The sequence below is a fragment of the Oryctolagus cuniculus genome, chromosome 3 (genome assembly GCF_051225735.1).
Source record: "Oryctolagus cuniculus isolate XC-2025 breed Fujian yellow rabbit chromosome 3, ASM5122573v1, whole genome shotgun sequence".
Classification (NCBI taxonomy): Eukaryota; Metazoa; Chordata; class Mammalia; order Lagomorpha; family Leporidae; genus Oryctolagus; species Oryctolagus cuniculus.
In genome coordinates, this window is record NC_142869.1 from 40,244,961 (window position 1) to 40,262,966 (window position 18,006).

General features: G+C 37.4%; 1 long non-coding RNA gene across 3 annotated transcripts in view; it reads left to right on the plus strand.

Moving 5' to 3' along the window:
* The window catches only part of LOC103348812 (uncharacterized), a 47,392-nt gene extending 31,065 nt beyond the window's left edge, over positions 1-16,327 (plus strand). The window contains exon 3 of one of the 3 annotated variants that reach the window (XR_016231471.1): positions 15,962-16,317. This is a non-coding gene — a long non-coding RNA (uncharacterized LOC103348812). Of the gene's footprint in view, positions 1-15,961 lie in introns of all 3 variants that reach the window. The other 2 variants (XR_016231470.1, XR_016231467.1) reach the window with 2 other exon arrangements.
* The last annotated feature ends 1,679 nt before the right edge of the window (positions 16,328-18,006 follow it).

Here is an 18,006-nt window from a genome sequence, read left to right on the forward strand (position 1 = left end):
GATCCCACATGAGAAGTAAGTACACAGTGACTCCTGTTGTTGACTTAACAATTTGACACTCTTGTTTATGGCATCAGTAATCTTCCTAGGCTCTAGTCATGAGTTGCCAAGGCTATGGAAGCCTTTTGAGTTCGCTGACTTTGATCTTATTCCGACAGAGTCATAGTCAAAGTGGAAGTTCTCTCCTCCCTTCAGAGAAAGGTACCTCCTTCTTCGATGGCCCGTTCTTTCCACTGGAATCTCACTCGCAGAGATCTTTCATTTAGGTCTTCTTTTTCCCAGAGTGTCTTGGCTTTCCATGCCTAAAATACTCTCAAGGGCTCTTCAGCCAGATCCGAATGCCTTAAGGGCTGATTCTGAGGCCAGAGTGCTATTTAGGACATCTGCCATTCTATGAGTCTGCTGTATATCCCGCTTCCCATGTTGGATCGTTCTCTCCCTTTTTGATTTTATCAGTTAGTATTCGCAGACACTAGTCTTGTTTGTGCGATCCCTTTGATTCTTAGACCTATCAGTGTGATCAATTGTGAACTGAAATTGATCACTTGGACTAGCGAGATGGCATTGGTACATGCCACCTTGATGGGATTGTGTTGGAATCCGCTGGCACGTTTCTAACTCCACCATTTGGGGCAAGTCCAATTGAGCATGTCGCAAATTGTACATCTCCTCCCTCTCTTATTCCCACTGTTATATTTAACAGGGATCACTTTTCTGTTAAAATTTAAACACCTAAGAATAATTGTGTGTTAATTACAGAGTTCAACCAATAGTACTAGAACAAAACAAAAAATACTAAAATGGATAAAATATTACATTGTACATCAACCGTCAGGACAAGAGCTGATCAAGTCACTGTTTCTCATAGTGTCCATTTCACTTCAACAGGTTCCCCTTTGGTGCTCAGTTAGTTGTCACTGATCAGGTAGAACATATAATATTTGTCCCTTTGGGACTGGCTTAATTCACTCAGCATTATATTTTCCAGATTCCTCCATCTTGTTGCAAATGACTGGGTTTCATTGTTTTTGACTGCTGTATAGTATTCTATAGAGTACATGTCCCATAATTTCTTTATCCAATCTACTGTTGATGGGCATTTGGGTTGGTTCCAGTCTTAGCTATTGTGAATTGAGCTGCAATAAACATTAATGTGCAGACAGCTTTTTTTGTTTGCTAATTTAATTTCCTTTGGGTAAATTCCAAGGAGTGGTATGGCTGGGTTGTATGGTAGGGTTATATTCAGGTTTCTGAGGAATCTCCAGACTGACTTCCATAGTGGCTTAACCAGTTTGCATTCCCACCAACAGTGGGTTAGTGTCCCCTTTTCCCCACATCCTCTCCAGCATCTATTGTTGGTAGATTTCTGCATGTGAGCCATTCTAACCGGGGTGAGGTGAAACCTCATTGTGGTTTTGATTTGCATTTCCCTGATTGCTAGTGATCTTGATTTTTCATGTGTCTGTTGGACATTTAGATTTCCTCTTTTGAAAAATGTCTATTGAGGTCCTTGGCCCATCTCTTAAGTGGGTTGTTTGTTTTGATGTTGTGGAGTTTCTTGATTTCTTTGTAGATTCTGGTTATCAACCCTTTATCTGTTGCATAGTTTGCAAATATTTTTTCCCATTCTGTCGGTTGCCTCTTCACTTTCCTGACTGTATCTTTTGCAGTACAGAAACTTCTTAATTTGATGCAATCCCAAATGTTAATTTTGGCTTTGACTGCCTGTGCTTCTGGGGTCTTTTCCAAGAAGTCTTTGTCGGTACCTATATCTTGCAGGGTTTCTCCAATGCTCTCTAATAATTTGATGGTGTCTGGTCATAGATTGAAGTCTTTAATCCATGTTGAGTGTATTTTTGTGTAAGGTGAAAGGTAGGGGTCTTGCTTCATGATTCTGCACGTGGAAATCCAGTTTTCCCAGCACCATTTGTTGAATAGACTGTCCTTACTCCAGGGATTGGTTTTGGATCCTTGATCAAATATAAGTTGGCTGTAGATGTTTGGATTGATTTCTGGTGTTTCTGTTTTGTTCCATTGGTCTATCCATCTGTTTCTGTACCAGTACCATGCTTTTTTGATAACAACTGCGCTGCAGCATGTCCTGAAATCTGGTATTGTGATGCCTCCAGCTTTGTTTTTGTTGTACAAGATTGCTTTAGCTATTCGAGGTCTCCTGTGTTTCCATATGAATTTAAGCATTATTTTTTCCAGATCTGAGAAGAAGGTCTTTGGTATCTTGATTGGTATTGCATTGAATCTATAAATTGCTTTTGGGAGAATGGACATTTTGATGATATTGATTCTTCCAATCCATGAGCATGGAAGATTTTTCCATTTTTTGGTATCCTCTTCTATTTCTTTCTTTAAGGTTTTGTAATTTTCATCGTAGAGATCTTTAACATCGTTGGTTAAGTTTATTCCAAGGTATTTGATTGTTTTTGTAGCTATTGTGAATGGGATTGATCTTAGAAGTTCTTCCTCAGCCGTGGCATTGCCTGTGTATACAAAGGCTGTTGATTTTTGTGCATTGATTTTATACCCTGCTACTTTGCCAAACTCTTCTATGAGTTCCAATAGTCTCTTAGTAGAGTTCTTTGGATCCCCTAAAAAGAATAATATCATCTGCAAAGAGGGATAGTTTAACTTCTTCCTTCCCAATTCGTATCCCTTTAATTTCTTTTTCTTGTCTAATAGCTCTGGCTAAAACTTTGAGAACTATATTGAATAGCAGTGTTGAGAGTGGGCATCCCTGTCTGGTACCAGATCTCAGTGGAAATGCTTCCAACTTTTCCCCATTCAATAGGATGTTGGCCATAGTTTTTCATAAATTGGTTTGATTATATCGAGGAATGTTCCTTCCATTCCCAGTTTCCTAAGAGTTTTCATCATGAAAGGGTGTTGTATTTTATCAAATGCTTTCTCAGCATCTATTGAGATAATCATATGGTTTTTCTTCTGCAGTCTGTTAATGTGGTGTATCACATTGATTGTTTTGCGCACATTGAACCATCCCTGCATGCCAGAGATAAATCCCATTTGGTCTGGATGGATGATCTCTCTGATGTGTTGTTGCATTCTATTGGCCAGAATTTTATTGAGGATTTTTGCATCTATGTTCATCAGGGATATTGGTCTATAATTCTCTTTCTCTGCTGCATCTTTTTCCAGCTTAGGAATTAAGGTGATGCTGGCTTCATAGAAAGAATTTGGGAGGATTCCCTCTTTTTCGATTGTTCTGAATAGTTTGAGAAGAATTGGAGTTAGTTCTTCTTTAAATGTCTGGTAGAATTCAGCAGTGAATCCATCTGGTCCTGGGCTTTTCTTTGTTGGGAGGGCCTTTATTACTGTTTCTATTTCTGTCTCAGTTATGGGTCTGTTTAGGTTTTCTATGTCTTCCTGGTTCAATTTAGGTAGGTTGCACATGTCCAGGAATCTATCCATTTCTGATAGGTTTCCCTGTTTGCTGGCATACAAGTCCTTGTAGTAATTTCTGATGATTCTTTTTATTTCTGTGGTGTCTGTTGTTATGTTTCCTTTTTCATCTCTGATTTTATTGATTTGGGTCTTTTCTCTTCTTTTTTTAGTTAGTTGGGCCAATGGGGTGTCAATTTTGTTTATTTTTTCAAAAAACCAGCTCCTCGTTTGGCTGATTTTTTGTAATGTTTTTCTTGATTCAATCCTGTTGATTTCTTCTCTGATTTTAATTATTTCTCTTCTCCTACTAGATTTGGGTCTGGTTTGCTGCAGATTTTCTAGATCCTTGAGATGCATCGAAAGCGCATCTATTTGGTGCCTTTCCAATTTCTTGATGTAGGCACCTATTGATATAAACTTTCCTCTTAACACTGCTTTTGCTGTATCCCACAAGTTTTGGTATGTTGTGTTGTTATCCTCATTTACTTCTGGAAAATTTTTGATTTCTCTTTTGATTTCTTCTATGACCCATTGTTCATTCAGGAGCATGTTGTTCAATCTCCATGTGTTTGCATATGCTCTAGGGATTCCTGAGTTGGTAATTTCCAACTTAATTCCTTTATGGTCTGAGAAGCTGCATGGTATGATTCTAATTCTTTTGAATTTGCTGAGACTTGCTTTATGGCCTAGTATGTGGTCAGTCCTAGAGAAGGTTCCATGTACTGCTGAGAAGAATGTAAATACTTTCTGTGTAGGATGAAAAGTTCTGTAGATATCTGTTAGATCCATTTGGGCTATAGTGTTGTTTAAATCTACTGTCTCCTTGTTGATCTTCTGTCCTGTTGATCTGTCTATTTCTGAGAGTGGAGTATTGAAGTCCCCCAGTACTATTGTATTGGGGTCTAAGTCTCCCTTTAAGTCCGTTAACAAATTTTTTGATAAGCTGGTGCCCTGTAGTTAGGTGCATATACATTGATAATCGTTATATCTTCCTGTTGAATTGATCCCTTAATCATTATATAGTGCCCCTCTTTGTCTCTCCTAACAGTTTTTGTGGTAAAGTTTATGTTGTTCGATATTAAGATGGCTACGCCCGCTCTTTTTTCATTTCTGTTGGCATGGTATATCTTTTTCCAGCCTTTCACTTTCAGTCTGTATGGATCTTTGTTGGAAAGATGTGTTTCTTGTAAGCAGCAAATAGATGGGTTTTGTTCCTCAACCCAGTCAGCCAATCGGTGTCTTTTAACTGGACAGTTCAGGCCATTAACGTTCAATGTGACTATTGATAAGTAGTAACTTTGCCCTGCCATTTGCCAAAGATATTTTCTAATATATGCTTTGAACTTCCTGTGATCTTTTGCTGTGAGCTTTCCTTCCTTTACCTTCTTTCATATTGATGACCGTGTTTCTGTGTTTCTTTGTGTAACACATCTTTAAGCATGTTTTGCAGGGCTGGATGAGTGGTGACAAATTCTTTCAATTTCTGTTTGCTATGAAAGGTCTTTATTTCACCTTCATTCATAAATGAGAGCTTTGCAGGATATAATATTCTGGGCTGGCCTTTTTCTCTCTTAGTACCTGGGCTATGTCTTGCCATTCCCTCCTAGCTTGTAGAGTTTCTGATGAGAAGTCAGCTGTGAGTCTGATTGGAGATCCTCTGAGAGTAATCTGACGTTTCTCTCTTGCACATTTTAAGATCTTTTCTTTATGTTTCACTGTGGTGAGTTTATTTACAACGTGTTAGGGTGAGGATCTCTTTAGGTCATGTTTGTTAGGGGTTCTATGAGCTTCCTGTACTCGGATGTCTCTGTCCTTCTTCAAACCTGGGAAATTTTCTGCTAATATCTCACTAAAAAAGCCTTCTAATCCTTTCTCCCTCTCCACGCCTTCAGGAACTCCTAGAACCTGAATGTTGGGTTTTTAAATAGTATCCTGTAGATTCGCGACAATATTTTTTAGATTTCTAATTTCCTCTTCTTTTCTTTGGTTTGACTGTATACTTTCCTGTTCTCTGTCTTCTAAGTCTGATATTCTCTCTTCTGCTTCACCCATTCTGTTTTTAAGGCTCTCTAATGTGTTTGTCATTTGATCTATTGAATTCTTCATTTCATTATGATTTCTCATCACTATCACAGTTTCATGTTCTACTAGTTGTTTCATTTCATTTTGATTCCTCCTTAATATTTCATTTTTGCGAGAGAGATTTTCTCTTGTCCATTAAGGATTTCTGTAGTTCAAGAATTTGTTTTTGAGAACTTCTTAATGTTCTTATCAATTTTTTGAGATCTGCTTCTTGCATTTCTCCTATCTCATCATCTTCATAATCTTGAATTGTGGTGTCTTTTTCATTTGGGGGCGTCATAGTGTCTTCCTTGTTACCTCGGTTTTTGTGTTTGTTGTTTGGCATATTGGAGATATTCTTTGGTTTCTTTGCTGTGGTGTTTTTTCTTGTTATACTATGACTCTAGATTAAGTGGACTGTCTGCTTTTGATGGATCCTTAGAGGCTGTGATGGGTGTGGCCAGAGAGCTCTGGTTCTTCAGGGTTAAGGGTGTGTCAAAGGTGACTCACCCAGGTTGTTCTCTCTCTAGCTCTCTCTCTCTCTCTCTCTCTTTTTTTTTTTTTTTTGACTCAGAAGGGAATTAATTCTGCACAGCTGAGTGGAATTGAGGGTAGTTGATGTATGAAATCTGGCCCCTGTGGGTATTCGACTGCTCTCTCTACCCCAGGGACCACACAAAGGGTTTATGCAGCCCTCTGTCTGATCTCAAATTTCATGGCAGTCTCTCACCCTGTTGCCAAGGTTACCGAGTTTGTGTACTCGGTGAGTTCTCTCACCCCCCCTCAGATTTTCACAGTCTCAGTTCATTAGCTCCACACTTTCACTAGGTCCTAACCTCCTGTTATTTCTCCCCACAAGAGTCAGGTTTTTCTGCTTGGCTGATGGCGGGCACCGCTTTATGTATGTTCAAAATGGCGCGGGCTCTTTGTCTTGCTTGGCTTGTAAGGTGAGTGGAGAGAGAGGCTAGTGTCTGTGCCGGTTCCCCTTATTTATTCGTTTTTTTCTCTCCTTCAGTCAGCGTGGTGAGCTTTCCCCAGTGGGGCTTTCGTTCCCTCTAGGCTCTTTCTGCCTTTCCCCGCCAATGTCTCGGGTTACTGAGGTTTTTGTCTCACCTCCCCTTCCAGCGCTAGCGCGCAGACTCCACGGCTGTCCTCCGCACCATGGATGTCCTTGCTCTCCCCGTAGGTCCTCCGTGTCACATCCACTAGATCCGGGAGAGTTTCCTCTGCAATTTTTTCCCAAGCCTTTTCCTGAGACTACAGTAACTCCACTGTTATTAAACTATCTTTTCCTGGACTATCAGTGTGCGTCCTCACTATTCCGCCATCTTGGCTCCGCCCCAATATGTTTGGTTTTAAACTTGATTTTTAGTTAGACAATGATAGTTCTTTGTTCCTACAAATAGAAAATACTCAAAGTCTCATTACTTCTCTTTTCTCTTCTAATTTTCTGTAAAAATGATTTCACTACTTACTGTTTATTTTTCTAATGATTTACTGTCACTTTGAAAATGAGGAGCCAAGTAGTTCTCAAGTACCCATGATCTGATTAGAATCTTGTGATGTTCTTTTATTTTGACATTCCCAAAGTTGAATCGTACAGGTAAAATGAAATGAAATAAAACTTTCATGATTTATTTTACATCTGAAACTACCTTTGAAATTTTCCAGAAAGACTCCTGGAAAAAAAAATATGAAGGATTGTTCTTTCATCTTGTAAAGAGAAGTGCTAGAAATAATTAAATTTATTTGACATGTTATTGTTGATGAGCTATGTGTAAAAAGTTGTCATCACAGAAGAGTTACTTAGTATCCCTGGGTTAGATTTGTATGGATTAAATGACATTAATATAAACATTTCATAATAGCTTCATATAAGGTTTTTAGGGATTTGTTAATGTCCCCACTGTGTTTTTATCTTCAGTTTCCTCATGCTGCTTTGCCTGGTATTAGATAGCATGGGCTATCAACCATATTTTCAATTGTGTTTAAATGTTTAACCTTTAATTTCAATCCAGTATTTTCTAGGCCAGTAGTTTTCAATTAAGAATCCAGATAACTTGTCTATAGATAGTATTAATATACAGATGTCTGGGAACTACTCCAGATTTACTGAATCTTTTTACTTTATATTATTATATATTATTCTATGCTCTTGACAAATTAATGATGTTTTAGGTGCCAGAATTTTTCTCTGTTAAGATTATGCTCATCCATTTTTATAAATTAAATGTAATGGTTACTGTTTTCTTTAAAAATAGTCCTAATTATTATGCTTATAAATTTTTTGGCTAAAACTTTTTTTGGATTGACTGATTTTGCATGCTATAGAAATAATCAAATTACTTGGTTGTATTATTCTTGTAATAAACTCTCATCAGACTTTTTACTTTTGAAAATTATAAGCATGTTAAATCTTTTATTGTCTGTGTTTCTGTTGTGTGTTGCTTTGTTTTTTGCTTGTATGTTTTTTTTTTCTCTTATACTTCCCTGAAAGCTCTTGTAGTCAATTTCAGTCCACAGTACTTCATCTTCGATAAAAGATCTCAGAGTCCTATGTAAAAAGACTGCCAGGTACTTTGGGGCACAGGCTTCTGGTGGCATTTTTTAAAATTTATTTTTATTTTAATTTATTTATTTACTTGAAAGGTAGAGTTACAGAGAGGCAGAGGCAGAGAGAGAGAGAGAGAGGTTTTCCATCTGCTGGTTCACTCTCCAGATGGCTGCAGTGGCCAGAACTGCGCCGTTCTGAAGCCAGGAGACAGGAGCTTCCTCCAAGTCTCCCATGTGGGTGCAGGGATCCGGTGACGGGGCATCTTCCACTGCTTTCCCAGGCCTTAGCAGAGAGCTGGATTGAAGTGGAGCAGCCGGGACTCTAACCAGTGCCCATATGGGATGCCGGCACTGCAGTTGGCGGCTTTACCTGCTCACCACCTTGCCAGCCCCTTCATTGTTTAAGTAAATTTGAAACCATCCCAGTGAACTACATCATGATTTACAAGGCTTTGGTCAAGAAGGTGATGGGTTCATGGGACTGCTAACTGAAGATCCAATGGAACAAGAATTAATTACGTAAGACTGAGTGAACTGATGAGGGAAGATGACAGCTTTATTCTGGAATATTGCTGATGTTGTCTTCATGTTCTACGAGGGTATTTCAAAACACTTCTGAAAAATGAAATTAAAGGATAAGTTTATTTTGGCAAAAGTTTTTTGAATACATGCACAGTATGTATTTTTATAAGATGTATTTTCCATAACTTTTTTTGGAAGAATCCTCATTTGCATGCATACACAAGAGGGAACTCAATAATTAGTAACTCAAAGAGGGGTGATTAGAGCTTAGGATTTATATAGTATTTCAATAAAGAATAAGTTGTTAGAGAAGTGACAAGAGGGGCCAGCGCTGTGGCACAGCAGGTTAACACCCTGGCCTGAAACGCCGGCATCCCATATGGGCGCCGGTTCTAGTCCTGGCCGCTTCTCTTCCGATCCAGCTCCCTGCTATGGTCTGGGAAAGCAGTAGAAAATGGCCCAAGTCCTTGGGCCCCTACACCCATGTGGGAGACCCAAAAGAAGCTCCTGGCTCCTTGCTTTGGATTGGCGCAGTTCCGGTTGTTGTGGCCATCTGGGGAGTGAACCAGCAGATGGAAGACCTCTCTCTCTGTCTCTACCTCTCTCTGTAACTCTGTCTTTCAAATAAATAAAATCTTTTTTAAAAAAGAGAAGTGACAAGAAAAAAAAAAAGAAAAGAACTTTGAGCTTCCAGGGGCAGCAGATTATGGGAAGGCAAATATTTGGGAAATTACGGATAAGGCTTCCTTGAATGACTCTTACTCAGTGCACTTTTGTCACTTCCTGGTCCAGGAAGTAGAATTTATCTTCTGCTTCAGGCAGATGAGAAAGCAGAATGCTCATCCTGTGTCTACTTTTTCTCAGTTGCCTTTATCTCAAAATGGTCTTTATTTCATGAGTGGCGTATTTGGGGGCAGCCTATGCTGAATGCTTTCATTCTTCTATTTGAAAATTAAAGAAGTCTCATATATTAAAGTTGAGTTAGTAGCTGCAGATAGAAATTTGAGTAAAAATATACCCCTGTCATTCTGTTAATTTTTTTTCTGGTTGTTTTGTATATATTCTCTTCTTTCCTCTCTTGTTCATCTTTGTGATTTGGTGGTGTTCTGTACTGCAGTGATTTGATTGTCTTCTCTTTTGTGTATCTGTTCTACTGTTGAGATTTGTACTTTTTGTACTTCTGTATGTTTTGATGACAGTAGTTATCAACCTTCTAATGTAGAACTCCATTACGTATTTCTTACAGGACAGACCTAGTGGTGATGAATTCACTTTTTATTTTGTCATGAAAAGTCTTTTTTTGTTCATTTCTAGAGGATAGCTGTGCTGGATATATAATATTCTTGGCTGGCAATTTTTGTCCAGAACTTTGATATTTCATCCAAATCTCCCCAAGGGCAATATTGATTCTGCCAAGTCTGCCTTAATCTAATGGGAATTTCCTTATAAATGACATGATGCTTTTCTCTTGCTCTTGTAGGGGTTCTTTTTGTCTGGTATTTTTGAAGTTTGAGCATAATTTTCCTCAGAATCTTTTTTGGTCAGATATAATGGTCCTTTGAGCTTTCTGGATCTGGAAGCATGTATCTTTCCCAATGTTTAGAAAGTTTTCAGCAATTATTGCATTGAGTAGGTATTTCATGCCTTTCTCCTTTTCTTCTCCTTCTGGAAAACTCATAGTGCAATTGTTTACTTGCTTAATGGTGTCTTGTAAGTCTTGAAGGCTTGCTTTATTGTTTTAAAAATTTTTTTTTTGTCTAACTGAGTTATCTCAAGGGATAATCTTCAAAATTCATTCTTCTAGAAATTTATTCTCACTCAATTTTGCTCCAAGCCTGTCAACTCTATTTTTAATTTCATTTAGTGAGTTCATTAGCTCCAAAGTTTTTAACTGGTTCTATTGCTTTTTGTTGGTGATATCTCTTTGCCAAATTTCTCTTTCATATCATGAATTAGCTTTCTAACATTGAATTGTCTTTCTGTTTCCTCTTATCTCATTAAGTTTCCTTAAAAATCATTCTTTTGAATTTTTTGTCAATTAACTTCTATTTTGTATTTTTTTTTTTGCCAAAGAGTTATTGTGTTCTTTTGGAGGTATTCTGTATAATTTTTTTCATGCTTTTTGTGCCCCTTTGTGCATCTACCAAATTTTTAGGCTACCTTTCATAATAAAAGACTTTTTGCTGTTGGTCAGATATGATGCCCTGGTTTTGGTTCTAGATGGGGACTTTAGTGTACCATTCTTGTAGTTTCTTCAACTGTAATCAACATTAGGTATGTCTTTGGTGTCTCAGTGGCCTAGGCGGCAAGAGTTCTGTGATTGTGCCACCACCAGTTGAGATATAGCTCCCTTACGCACGGCAGGTTGGCTGGTAGCTCTGAGAGTAGTGCACCTGGTTACACATATCAGGTACTTGCTGGTTTCTGTGAGTTGTGTGAGCTTAGGATCACCCCTTTGGGGCCCAGGTGAGTGTGGTACAGATGTCAGTAGTGAGGAATACTGTCTGTCAATGACTGAGGGCTGCAAGGGGGGCTCGTCTATCCCCCTGTGTCTAGAACACCTGTAATTCTCTGATAGATGCCTGAGTAACTTCATGGAACTTCCAGGAACTGACCTGCTTAGGCAGGTCTGGCTGTCTGTTTCCTAGGGCTGAGAGTGGGTGGGCATGACTGAGCATCTACTTCTCAGGGCCTCCTTGGGCCAAGCTAAACTTGTCTTGGGGCCATGTGAGGGTGGGAAGACCTGCCCTGTTGCTTCTTAGGGGCTTCAGGAGGCCAAGTCAATCAAGAAAGTCTGCTTGGCTGCTTCCCCAGGCCATGAGGCAGTGGACGAGGCTGCTTGTCTGCTTCCCAGGCTTCTGTGGGCTGAAGCATTAGCCCAGTTGTCTCCCAGGGCAGGGTCACCTTGCGGTTTTAGAGCAGGCACATGAACAGCAATACCTTGTTGATTCCTGGAGAAAAGAGTAGGTGGTTGAGGCTTGCCTAGGTGTTTCCAGTGTAGGATGACGGTGGGCAGGATTGTGTGACTATTTTCTGGGGGCATGTATGCTGAGCTGCTCAGGGTGTGGTGCCTGAGTTCTTCCTGGGGCCATGAGTGGGTGGGGCCTCTTGGGTATTTCACAAAGCTGAGTCAACAGTGCTGCTGCTAACAGCTGTCAAGTTGCTTCATATGACCCCAGGTAGGCATGATCTCAAGATGACTCCATGCAGCAAAAGCCTAAATAGAGGAGGGCACAACATGGGCTGGGCTGTTTCTTCAGGGCAGTGTAATGGTGTGGTAACCCAAGTGGGCTCAGAGCCTGAAAAGGCCATAGAATTCTTAGTTTCCTTCTTTATAAGGTTATCAAGTATTTCTGTTCTGCAGTTTCTAATCCTCACTTTCCTGTTCAACTCCACAGTGGACAGACTCTTTCTCTTCATCGCTTTGATATTGGAGGAGGCAGTCTTTTGGCTGGCTAGCAAACATGCTTCCAGAAGCTCAGTCTGTGGATTCTGGCTGGGAATAGGAGCTGTGTGGGGCACTCAGTTAATTCCCTCTTGCCACCTCAAGCAGGAGGCATTTCTCTCCACACTGTGTTGCTTGAAGTTGGGATGTAACATGGACAATTCTCCCAACATCTTCAGTGGGTATTTTTATAGCTATACTAAAACAGGTACTGTGGGCTCTCACCTGGCTACCTTACTCTTGTAAAGGTTGACTGGTGCATGAGTAGTTATTCAAATTGGTGTCTCTGTGGGGAGATAATCGGTGAAAGATCTCACTTCTCTGGATTCTGTATGAGAAAAAAAAAACATGTATAAATTAAACCCTATAATTTGGGGTTTTCTGTCCCTTACAAGTTGACCTAATCCTAAACAATAATTACTTCTAATGTTCTAGTGATAAATAATAATGATTTTCAAATTATTTATTTATTTATTTGAGGGACAGAGAGATGGAGATGGATGGATGGATAGATAGACCTACAGAGGGAACTCCAACAGGCTAGTTAACTTCCCAAATGCCCACATTTGGGACCAGGCTGAAGCTGGAAGCTGGGAACTTAATCCACGTCTCCCATATGGGTGCCGTGAACCCAATTACTTGAGCCATCAAAACTGCCTCCCAGGACTTAAAGCACGAAGCTAGAGTCAGGTACCAGAGCTGGGTATCAAACCTGAGTAATGATTGTGAAAGCTCATAAAACTATCTGGCATCATTTCAGAAACCTAAGTAAGCAATAAGGATGTAGAATTTTAATGACAGTTAATAAATATGTTGCTATTTTTGTTTGTACTCTATTACAATTATTAAAAGTATATTTTTATGGTTAGTCATCCTACATAAAAATTTCTCAAATGTAAAATAAAAAATACCAACTTAAACTAAATGAAAATAACCTGGGTCCATTACTAAAATAATTATTTCTGACTCTTTGGTAATCTTTTAAAGACAGCTTCTCTGTGTCAAAAATAAAATAAAAATGTTAAGAATGAGTAATACTTTGAGACATTAAGGGACTCTGTCTTTTCCTGAAGTTTCCAACCTGGACTTTATTGCACCAAGACAAATGTCCACATCCTTATAAAGTATTCTGGCGGTTTAAAGTTGGAATGCAAAAATTATGTTGTAATATGCATAAAACTGGGGCTAATGGGAAGAAATGACCTTTTGGAGAAAGTTCAAGCATCAACTAAAAGTGTCATCGGATTAGTTTATCATATCTATTAGTTTATCTAGTATCATTATAATGGACACTTAGAAGTCTGTCTTCTGAAGAATGAAGGTAAAAATTCTGCATTTTCTGTTTTAGAACTTGACATTTTGACCTAGTTTTAAAAAGTTTTTCACATGTATTTAACATGAACTTTTTTTGTGAAAAAACTATGCATGGATTTCAAAAAAATGTCTAGCAAAATAAACTACCTTTAATTCAGTTTTCCCACAAACACTTTGAAGTACTCTTTTCTGTTTAAGGAGTAGGGAAGTAAAAGAGAGTTGTATTAGGGAACCAATAAAGAACCAAAGAGAATTTGGTTTTTAAAAGGAAAATTTAATGTGGTAAAGCTAAGATAACAAATTTTAAGGAACTCCTTTCCTCCTTGCTATTATTTTTGAATGTGAGATGCATTGAAGAGGCCCAGGTAAGAAATTGACAACTGGACATCAGTGGAGTAAATGCAAGATTACATTTTTGTTATTTAGGATAGACACTACCTATATTTTCCTAAATATATATGTATTTTAAAAATATAAATATAAGTTTAGTTTTATGAACTTAATAAGTATATTTCCTGCCCTTATTTAGCATAAATTCACCTGGGAATCTTGAGGTACTCTCTAAAGCCATTAGAGCTACTGCAAACAATCACACAAGGATTTCATTTTAAGATCTTCCCGAGGGGACAAATTTAGTGAAAGCACAATTTCTAATTTTCCTTCTGTATAATGCCAGAAGACCAAACTGACCCTGTCGAGATTTGATCCTTTACTCAGTGATTTTTCACCTGAGATTTGGACCATTTAATGGTGCTTTAAGTACTTTAGCAAGGACATTCTTACACTGCATTTCTAATCAAGGAAACATAAAACAAGATCTGTCCTTAAGCTGTTTTACTTTGCCTCATAACGGTCTCCATTTCCTTTCATGCAGCATTATCTTGATAAATTGCTGTTTTTAAAGATCACTCTTTTGCTCGGAAGGAATGCAATAAAACAGACACTAAGGGTTATTGTAGAGGTTGAGAATTTGGCTAAATTTTGTATAAACCCATTGTATGCTATATTAATATTTTACACTATTCCTGATTTTACCCTTTCTAATTTTTGTACTAGGTAATTTAGCATATTAAGACTGGTTGGATTCTCCTAAAACTAAAACATACACTTCAGCTAAACTAGGACTAAAAAGCATGCAAGAATATTAACATGCTCAGAAAAGAGCATAAAACTGAAACTGAGGAGAGAGAGAGAGAAGGAAAGGAAGGAAGAGAGAATGGGAAGGAAGGGAAGAACCCTTTAAGTCAGATCACAGAACTTGAATTCACGTGTTAATTATTCCCAGTGAAAATTATCGTGGTAACTGATTTATATCAGTATGTTAGAATTTGAATCACTTACCTACATTCATCTCTAGAAATCTAGCAGTAGTTTAAAGAAAACTTACATGGTAATTTGTCTCTACTTAATACACTTGGAGGAACACTTCAAAAACACTACATATAAACAAAATACAAAGGCGCATCCCTGAAGAATGCAAGTTTCTTAGAGTGGCAATAACAATTAGTATAAAAAGAGCAGCTTTGGATCCAGTGGGTACTACCGTTTCCTCAAAAGCAAAGGAGCAATTTGAAGGAAAGCTATCGAAATTATTCACCTTATCAATGAGTTGGTAGTTAAATAATACCCCACACTGATTTTGAAATAACAGCGGGTATAGCAATGCTACTACATAGGGCAAGTATAAAACATTTCTGACTTCATTTATATTTACCTAATCTTTTCTTCTTGTCAAGTTTTTTTTTTTTACCATCAAGAAGAACACACCTGTCCCTTTGTTAGTTCATTTTTACAGCATTAGATTTGTATTTCTACTAGAGGATTTTAAAACTGCTTTGTAATTACAAAGAGAAAAATGATGAATTCTTATTTAAAAATAAAGTTAATGTCATTCCCAAAATCATGGAGAAATTTAGAAGTGGTGTTTAAAATAGAAATTTAGACTACTGACTTGAAATCCCATGCTCTGACCACTAGACCACACGCCTGCCCAAGGATACTTAAAATTTTTACTGAGTTATTCTTCCTTGTAATTAGATGCAGTGATTAGAGTGTCTTTTGCATTACTCTGCATTTTTCTTTTAAGTCAGGGTTGTAAGCCACATAGGGCACTGTCCCTTACAAAACTAAACAAGGGATTTTCAGTTTTGTAATACAATCTCCTGATATTTGTTTATAGGTTTCACACATCAAAAAACAATGAAATCTGTAATTTTTCAAATTACAATATTCTCATTTTCTAAGTTATGTGCCCAGGAGAATTTGCAGATCTTTTGAAGAGAATGTAATCATTATGCTTGCAAAATGTAGGCTTTCATATTTGGGTACAATTACAAATCAAGGCCTTTCCCCTCATAATAATAAGTTTCTCAAAATTGTGGGTTTTCCTCATTTGAAAATAAATTAATGGGAATTTTAAAATATAATTCATCTAGCTATTAAATCTTTTGAATATTTAAAATTAGAAAGCACTTCTATTCTCAGTCTCCAAAGAAGCAATGACAAAAAATGCTTTATATTATGTCATATCATAATTGAATTTTTTGATTGGGGGATAAAAATAAAAAGCTAAAATGAGTTGAATTTAAATTGAAAGAAACCTTTTATGTTTTACACAAAATATTTTAATTATTTTCTTTCTTTTCATTACAGATACATAGTGTGTGACTCAAATGTTGAATTTATTTCTATCAAGTACCTGTCAGGAAAGAGAATCAATTTTGAAGCAACAAATTTCAAAGAGCTGCAGATGGCTTTCAAAAGGAATTTGAATTAAATAGCATTCAATGTTTCAAAAGCAGTGATACCTTTTATAGCTATAAACATCAGTTCTTAAATTAGAGATTGATCTATGTGGGAGATAATTTTGCACTATCATTATTCATTTTCAGATAATACATGATAGTTATTAAATTATATAGTGGTTTTCTGCAGAGATTTATGCATTTTTTAGTGCTGTCATCCAATTAGAAATTTCATTCTTAAAACCATGGGTTATGGACATGTTTTTTTTTTCCCTCTATTAATACCATATTTTGAGATGAAAATTTGGTTATTCACATTTTCTCATACCTACTTGCAGTAATCTGCAGGGTGGGGAAGTGGGATGTAAGGGAGTGAGGGTGGCAATAGGTACATATAAAACTTATTAACTCCCATATAAAGTGTGGGCTTTTATAATTTTTTGATTTTTTTAAAACCATTCATCATTGCTTCACATATTTACTTAGTCACTAATACAGTTTTTTTTTGTGTGTGTGTGTGAGCATATAAAATGTTTCCCAGGCAGAAAATAAAGTGAAATCAGGAACAACAATGCCCATTCAAAGAGGTGGTCTTCCAAGTAATGTCACACTGCCTCCTCGTCACAACTCCAGTAAATAAGCTGAAGTCAGGCAGGGTCATATCTAATTTCCTCAGTACTGTTCCATACTAGGGCAACAAATGAAGGAGGGAATGAATAGAATAATGGTCACTTTTTAAGCCAATTTGCCAAACTCATAGTCACAGGTACAGTGAAGGTAACACCACTGATTAGTGAGTGATGCAGGAAGTACATACATGAACCTATTTGGGAAAATGGAGCCTTGCTGGGATCAGGGAATCCTGAGGCCAAATTCTTTAATAGTAAAGAGTTGGGTAAGCCAACCTATTCCTAAACAGGCTTAAGTCATGGAAAGACCAGTGACCTATTCATAAAATATCCACTTTAATTCATGATTAAATGTCATTAATATGATAGCTGGGCTTCCATTTTAAAAATCATAGTCTGAAGGGCAGGTGGAGGAGATAGGAAAAATAGAGTACAGATGAAATAAAAGTGGGTACATGTTAATTGATGAAGTTCATTATACTCATCTCTACTTTTATGTATGAAATTTTCAGTAATAAGTCAACAAGCATAAACCACTGGAGTGACAATAAACATGTATATACTTGGTATGTAGATATAGTCTGCTCTTAGAAAGCCCTTCTTATGATATGAATATCAAGAAAATTAATTTTAAAAGTTTGTCTTCATGGGAAAAATCACTTAGTTCTAGTAAAACAAATTATGATGGAAATTCATACTTTATCAGTGATGGCATACTTTTAATGATATTGGGGAAAAACTACGGAGCTTACATATTACTTAGCATTGTGAAAAGCTTAAATGGTCCTCAGCACATCTTTATACTCACTTGGACAAGGGCCAAGGAGGCCAAGGAGAGTTACTGGAAAGTGACCAAATAGCCAGTGTATACATCAATTACCCACCTGTTGCTGACCATCTGCCAAAAGGACGTCTGTGCAGCTCTCTCATCAAGTGGTAGAATTTATCAGTTTATAATGTTCTTATGTGATTCTCATTGCTTGACCATGAGTCAGATTTACTTATCAAGTAGTTAATATTAGATTCTGGATAACAACCTTTTAATGATTTTCTAATTCTTGTAATGTATAATTCCTTAATATTGGATACTTTCCTACTGTCTTAAGAGGACTTTTTCAGCTCAGTGATTTGTGACTTCATAAATAGACATTAGATTAATGTACTTTAAGTAATCAATGTGAAATGAGTTTGAATTCGCAGTTTATCTTTAGACACCATCATAAGCAAAGTGACACATTCAAGTAAGAGTTGATTACACAGAGTAAAAGGAGATGATTTTTCTAGCCCAGCCCCTCAAAGTATAACTTAAGACTGATTTGTGACT